This window comes from Misgurnus anguillicaudatus, chromosome 25 (assembly GCF_027580225.2).
Source record: "Misgurnus anguillicaudatus chromosome 25, ASM2758022v2, whole genome shotgun sequence".
In the NCBI taxonomy this organism is placed as follows: domain Eukaryota; kingdom Metazoa; phylum Chordata; class Actinopteri; order Cypriniformes; family Cobitidae; genus Misgurnus; species Misgurnus anguillicaudatus.
The window spans coordinates 56522-64861 of NC_073361.2; the positions used below are offsets into that span (position 1 = coordinate 56522).

Genomic DNA, 8340 nt, shown 5'->3' on the forward strand with positions numbered 1-8340 from the left:
TGGGCCCAAAGTGGGACCCACATAGGTCACCTGTATATGTGTTTTGAATAAGGAAACACATATGGGACCCTTTTGGCCAAACCATATGGGTACAACATGGGCAAACACAATTATCCCCATATAGGCTCCTTATATGGGCCGAAAGTGGGACCAACATAGGTCACCTGCATATGTGTTTTGAATAAGGAAACACATATGGGACCCTTTTGGCCAAACCATATGGGTTCAACATGGGCAAACACAATTATTCTCATATAGGCTCTTTATATGGGCTGAAAGTGGGACCCACATAGGTCACCTGTATATGTGTTTTGAATAAGGAAACCCACATGGGACCCTATTGGACAAACCATATGGATACATCATGGGCAAACACAAATATTCCCATATAGGCTCCTTATATGGGCCAAAAGTGGGACCCACATAGGTCACCTGTATGTCTTTTGAATAAGGAAACACATATGGGACACTTTTGGCCAAACCATATGGTTACAACATGGGCAAAGACAATTATTCCCATACAGGCTCCTTATATGGGCTAAAAGTGGGACCCACATAGGTCACCTGTATATGTCTTTTGAATAAGGAAACACATATGGGACACTTTTGGCCAAACCATATGGTTACAACATGGGCAAACACAATTATTCCCATACAGGCTCCTTATAAGTGGGACCCACATAGGTCACCTGTATATGTGTTTTGAATAAGGAAGCACATATGGGACCCTTTTAACCAAACCATATGGGTACAACATGGGCAAACACAATTATCCCCATATAGATTCCTTATATGGGTCCAAAGTGGGACCCACATAGGTCACCTGTATATGTGTTTTGAATAAGGAAACACATATGGGACCCTTTTGGCCAAACCATATGTGTCCAACATGGTCAAACACAATTATTCCCATATAGGTTCCTTATATAGGTCCAAAGTGGGACCCACATAGGTCACCTGTATATGTGTTTTGAATAAGGAAACACATATGGGACCCTTTTGGCCAAACCATATGGGTCCAACATGGTCAAACACAATTATTCCCATATAGGTTCCTTATATGGGTCCAAAGTGGGACCCACATAGGTCACCTGTATATGTGTTTTGAATAAGGAAACACATATGGGACCCTTTTGGCCAAACCATATGGGTTCAACATGGGGAAACACAATTATTCCCATATAGGCTCTTTATATGGGCTAAAAGTGGGACCCACATAGGTCACCTGTATATGTGTTTTGAATAAGGAAACCCACATGGGACCCTATTGGACAAACCATATGGATACATCATGGGCAAACACAAATATTCCCATATAGGCTCCTTATATGGGCCAAAAGTGGGACCAACATAGGTCACCTGTATATGTCTTTTGAATAAGGAAACACATATGGGACACTTTTGGCCAAACCATATGGTTACAACATGGGCAAAGACAATTATTCCCATACAGGCTCCTTATATGGGCTAAAAGTGGGACCCACATAGGTCACCTGTATATGTCTTTTGAATAAGGAAACACATATGGGACACTTTTGGCCAAACCATATGGGTACAACATGGGCAAACACAATTATTCCCATATAGGCTCCTTATATGGGCTGAAAGTGGGACTCACATACATAGGTCACCTGTATATGTGTTTTGAATAAGGAAACACATATGGAACCCTATTGGCCAAACCATATGGGTACAACATGGGCAAACACAATTATCCCCATATAGATTCCTTATATGGGTCCAAAGTGGGACCCACATAGGTCACCTGTATATGTGTTTTGAATAAGGAAACACATATGGGACCCTTTTGGCCAAACCATATGTGTCCAACATGGTCAAACACAATTATTCCCATATAGGCTCCTTATATGGGCCGAAAGTGGGACCCACGTAGGTCACATGTCTGTGTTTTGAATAAGGAAACACATATGGGGCCCTTTTGGCCAAACCATATGTGTCCAACATGGTCAAACACAATTATTCCCATATAGGCTCCTTATATGGGCCGAAAGTGGGACTCACGTAGGTCACATGTCTGTGTTTTGAATAAGGAAACACATATGGGGCCCTTTTGGCCAAACCATATGGGTACAACATGGGCAAACACAATTATTCCCATATAGGCTCCTTATATGGGCTGAAAGTGGGACCCACATACATAGGTCACCTGTATATGTGTTTTGAATAAGGAAACACATATGGAACCCTATTGGCCAAACCATATGTGTCCAACATGGTCAAACACAATTATTCCCATATAGGCTCCTTATATGGGCCGAAAGTGGGACTCACGTAGGTCACATGTCTGTGTTTTGAATAAGGAAACACATATGGGGCCCTTTTGGCCAAACCATATGGGTACAACATGGGCAAACACAATTATTCCCATATAGGCTCCTTATATGGGCTGAAAGTGGGACCCACATACATAGGTCACCTGTATATGTGTTTTGAATAAGGAAACACATATGGAACCCTATTGGCCAAACCATATGGTTACAACATGGGCAAACACAATTATTCCCATATATGCTCCTTATATGGGCCGAAAGTGGGACTCACGTAGGTCACATGTCTGTGTTTTGAATAAGGAAACACATATGGGGCCCTTTTGGCCAAACCATATGGGTACAACATGGGCAAACACAATTATTCCCATATAGGCTCCTTATATGGGCTGAAAGTGGGACCCACATACATAGGTCACCTGTATATGTGTTTTGAATAAGGAAACACATATGGAACCCTATTGGCCAAACCATATGGTTACAACATGGACAAACACAAATATTCCCAAATAGGCTCCTTACATGGGCCGAAAGTGGGACCCACATAGGTCACCTGTATATTTTTTTTGAATAAGGAAACACATATGGGGCCCTTTTGGCCAAACCATATGGGTACAACATGGGCAAACACAAATATTCCCATATAGGCTCCTTATATGGGCCGAAAGTGGGACCCACATAGGTCACCTGTATATGTCTTTTGAATAAGGAAACACATATGGGGCCCTTTTGGCTAAACCATATGGGTACAACATGGGCAAACACAATAATTCCCATATAGGCTCCTTATATGGGCCGAAAGTGGGACCCACATAGGTCACCTGTATATGTCTTTTGAATAAGGAAACGCATATGGGGCCCTTTTGGCCAAACCATATGGGTACAACATGGGCAAACACAATTATTCCCATATAGGCTTCTTATATGGTTTAGAAGTGGGACCCACATAGGACACCTGTATATGTGTTTTGAATAAGGAAACACATATGGGACCCTTTGGGCCAAGCCATATGGGTAAAACATGGGCAAACACAATAATTCCTATAAAGTCTCCTTATATGGGCCCAAAGTGGGACCCACATAGGTCATGAGTATATGGATTCTAAATAAGGAAACACTTATGGGACCCTTTCTGTCAAATCATATTAGACCAAAATGGGCAAACACAATCAGTCCCATACAAGCTCCCGACATGGACCCCCATATGTAATTGTCATTTCATGCCCTGTTTTAAACAGGGATCCTGAAAGGTTTATGCCTATGTTTTCAGACTGTCTTACTTCACAAACCATGGTGACGCTAAAAGCAAGACATGTAGCCTAATAGTTTATGAAGTCCCAAAGGACTGCAGGATAACTTCTAAGTAAAGACGGCTGCATCAATGTAACAGAAGCCTTGCATTTTTTACCCAAAGCTTGCATGGGTATTAGTGCATTTAAAATGTTATTTGTAATATGATGACAAAACATTGCAAAAATTAGTTAGGTTCAGGCTCAGGTTAAAATTTTCCTGCAAGTCTAAAGCGATCTAACATAATTAGCAAAAGTGAGAAAGTGACAGACCATATTCACCGTATTCTGATATCTAGACCAATCAGTTTTCACTGTGGGCAGGCTTACAATCAACCTCTCTCTTCAGCTCAGTAAACCACTGTACAGTAGTTTATTTACAATGTACAGTAAATGACAGAGTGTCCAAAAAAAAACACTGGAAAATATAATATTTACTTTATTTTTCAAGTACATAAAAGTGTATCTGTGTGTAAACCCTCTGCTTTTAAACAAAACAAAAACATTTGATCCTATCTTTATTTGTTCCTTTTTATCTTATTTTAAATATGTGTAGTTTTTTATAGGGTCAAAGGAGTTTAAGGTGTCCTTCATAATTGTACATATATTTTATAGCTGTTAAAAGAGCAACCATATTAAAGTAGGCTAATAAACAATATAACACAAAATAATATATAATTTATATTGATGATTTAATTATTTTAAATGTATGTTTTTTTTTGCGGGGGCTTGTTGGTGAGCTTCCTTCCCAATCAGTTTTTGTAGGGTGGGATGTCTGAGTGTAATTTTAATAAATTAAACAGTCAAAACTGCACAAAAATCTTTTATTTACATTGTCTCCAATGTTTGCTATACTGAGAGGATTTGTTCATATGTAGAACTGATTTTATGTTTTGATAGATACTAAGTGAATTATCACCATACACCAAAGGCCTCTATCATGCTCTGGCCAGACCTTCAATACTGAAAGTGTTTAGAATGTTTAGCCAACATTGAGACAAGCTGAGTCATGCTGAGTCCATGAGTTTAAGTCCATGAGAAGAGCATTGAGCAATTAGGCTCTCCTGATTTTGCCAAGTGGTTGATGTCCTCAGGGCAACATTATGTTGACCCGGGGGTAACATTTCAATCAACCAATCAGATTTCAGAAATAAGTTTACAGTTTGTTTCACCAACTATGGTGTGGTGCAGGGGTGGCTGGTGACTTCTCTTGTGAAGGATTCAAAAATTTGTGTTTGGGGTGTCATGTGTGTTGCTCATCATGTCAAAATATGTGTTTGTTGCGTCATGTGAACCATGTGCATCATGCATCGTGCCTGCTGGACACACATCGAAAGGATTTGTAATTAAAGAGGCGCTCACAAAATACTTGCAAGACACTACACTAAATTCATGCCACACACATGACAGGCTACATGTTGTGATGAGATTTGCATCATGTGCCCTCGATAAAGAAGTCACCACGCGGCCGTCACTGCGTGAATGGCTACTGGATTTTATTTATTTGGGGTCTATAGGCTACAGTTTTTCAAAATATACCCTTATGAAAATTAAATAATTAAATTAAATTAAATGGTTTACTACAGTTTAAACAAAAAAAAAAAACATACTCTAGTAAAACCATGGTTTTGCCAATAGTAGGCCTAATCAATACCAAAAAACATTTTACTGTACCACAAAAAAACATGCTTAATTTTCGTTAGCTATGCTGTCTCTTTTTTCAATGGGCTATTATACTTTCATGTAGAAAATTAACCATGGTTTTACTATAGTTAAAACAAAAACAAAAAACATAATAGAACCATGGTTTTGCTAGTAACCAATACACCAAAAAAACATGTTTACACTTTTACCACAATAAAACCATGGTAAATTTTCGTAAGGGCTATATGCACATTGTGTTTTGGGGTATATTTATGCAGATACAGGCCCATACAAATTCTAAACCGTAGACATTGTGTGTGTGTGTGTGTGTTTGTGTGTGTGTACGTGTATTGCAATAAACTCGAATTATATGTGTATCCTACAGAAAATGCAGTATTAATGCTAAAAAGTGATTTGTCCTGCATCATCACTATGTTGTATTCGTTTAAAAAAACGGCGCCAAGAAAGAAAGGACATGCGCATTGTTCTCCTGAGCCAGTTAACGTAGAGCTGGTACATTGCTGTCTTCACTGGAGTGCTGCAAGCTCGAAGTGTGGTGAGTAGATCTGTTTTATTACAATATATGACATTAAACTGTTGATAAAAAGTATATTCAAGTAGTCAAACATTAAAATATTCTTGGATGTTATTCTAAATCAGTGGCGAAGCTCGCCGGGATAACGTTTGGTGAATGCGTACGGTCGAGGTTGCGAAAATCAACCTTGTGTTTAAATTGTTAGAGTTTTAAAACATTACATTTACTCTGTTAACGTAACATTTACTTAAGAAGCGCTTTAGGATAACAGTTATAGTGGGTATTTTTACTTTTACTCGTAACTCGATGATATTTCTATTGACATGCCCTCAGTTTTGCACGACGCACGATGCAGTACGAAATGCGAACTTCAGATTATTATTATTATTTCATAATTTGCCGAAGCATTTGATTTGTGAATGAATGACTCTTTTGAACGAGTCGGTTCTTCACAAAATTTTGCAAATGAATTACTGTTTTGTACCGGGTCGATTCTAAACTAGCTATTGATTGAACGGTTTGAATCAGTTTGAATGATTTGTTCCGTGTGCTGCAAGATCTGAATCATCTGTACATCTGCAGGCTGCAGCACTTCTCGCTCGTAACGTGAAACTTAAAAACACGCCAAGGAGTGGATGCAAGTGAACTATCAATCTACTGAAACAGAAGCGGGAAATGTATTCGAAGACGAAAATGCTCGCGCGACCTGTGCGTCAGACCCGGATAAACGCACGCGAGCTGACAAAGTAAGTTAACGCGCTTTCAGAAATGTTCACTTGAATCACAGCAGGAAGAAAATCCATCGACGATTGGCGTCTGATTCGCTCTAAAAAGTAATGTTTGTTCAGATGTGAGTGCTTTTTGTGACACATTAGTTTGATAATATTAGATAACACGAATTACTGTATTTTTACTCAAGTAAAATATTGACTGCTGTCCCCTCCTATGGAAATCACGTTTTCGTTTGGCTGCATCTAGTAAGAGCACTATTTTGTTTGCTCAGTTTGATCACTGATATCTATTACAAGTTTTAATGTCATTTTGGATGTAGGGAAGCAATTAGGTCAGCGTTATAACAAGACTATTGACTTCTATGCCTACCTTTACATGAATTTTTTTTAGCGTACATACTGTATAGTATAGACTTGGTTAGTGAACTTTAACAGTAGCTGTTAACTCATATAATTTTGTCATTTTTATGGATTTTTTTCAGATCCTGAGTAGCTGTTATTCAACATAAACACATTTCCGCACACATGAAGATGGATGACGATAGTTCATCTTAAAATGAAACTTATGTTTATCAGCTTACCCCCAGGCCATCCAAGAGGTAGGTGACTTTGTTTCTTCAGTAGAACACAAATGTAGATTTTTAACTCCAACAGTTTCAGTCTGTCAGTTGTATAAGTGGATGGTAACAAAAACCGAAAGAGAAAAAAAAACATGCACAGACAAATCCAAATAAAACCCTGCAGCTCGTGACGACACATCCGTGTCCTACTTAAGACACAAAACCTTCGGTATTTATATCATTTTTTACCTCTAATACAACATTATCCCCAGAGAAACGGCAGCCCCTACGCCCTCATTCTGTGCACCCGATACAGTAGGTGGCAGTATGCACCTATGAAGTTGTTTTGCAACCCGCTATTAAACATTAGATGAATAAGAAGGTGATGTGTGAATGCGCGTGTTTCATTTTAAGATGAACTATCGCTATAAACAGGCCCATTGGCTGCCTACATATTATAATAAGCTGTTTTAAATTTCAAATGTTCAATGCCTTATTGCACCGAGCACAACCCGAACATAATTTCTAAATATCTATCCGAACCCGGCCCGTCGGGTACCGTCGGGTCCCGCTGGCTCGGTTCGAGAATCCATCCTTTAATACCTACTGTATGCCAAAGACTGTCATTGTAAAAAGTACAAATGTGCCATTTTTAATATTTCTTTATCTTAAAAATGTATTTGGTTTTGCAGATGCTCTTAAGAACAACGCCCTGATGTCCAAGGTCAACCAGCAAGAAGCTGAGAAGGCACTGCCAAAATGGTTTACTGGGGCAAGGGACAGAGGAGGACAGAGAGCATCAAGAATGCAGAAAAGGATGTCTGTTTGAGAAAGGTTAAAACTACAGTTGTTGATTTGAACTGTTGTAGTTCTTTAATTTTTCTTAAAGGAAAACACAATCATTTTTCGGTTTTTGCGGTGTTCTTCCCTCAACTTGGTTGATTTTTTGCTGACCTCTCTTTTCTCATTGTTTGCACTTAACGGTGGGGTGCACAATTTCTAAAAAAAAAACGTTTTGGAAAAGGGAGACAGGCCGACTATCAAAACACACTTGTAGCCAATTAGCAGCATGTCTACTAAATGACATCGTTGCCTGGGTTGCGTATGTGTGGGGCGGGTCTATCAAAAGAAGGTCCAGATTCTATTAGGGTAAGGGTGTGTTTGTTTAGATGATTTCAAATATCAACATTGGCTTTCATGCACCCTGCCTTTATTTGTTGTAAAGTGTGGCGTGAATGTGTTAGCATTTAGCCAAGCACCATTCATTCATTAGGATCCAAACAGGGATGAATT

At 39.1% G+C, this 8340-nt stretch overlaps 1 long non-coding RNA gene across 1 annotated transcript; it reads left to right on the plus strand.

The window, feature by feature from the left end:
• The first annotated feature begins 5553 nt into the window (after window positions 1–5553).
• Window positions 5554–7941, plus strand: LOC141362128 (uncharacterized). The gene is made up of 4 exons (XR_012368110.1): window positions 5554–5777; window positions 6339–6502; window positions 6970–7086; window positions 7740–7941. It is a non-coding gene; the product is annotated as an uncharacterized lncRNA (long non-coding RNA).
• Window positions 7942–8340: the final 399 nt, after the last annotated feature.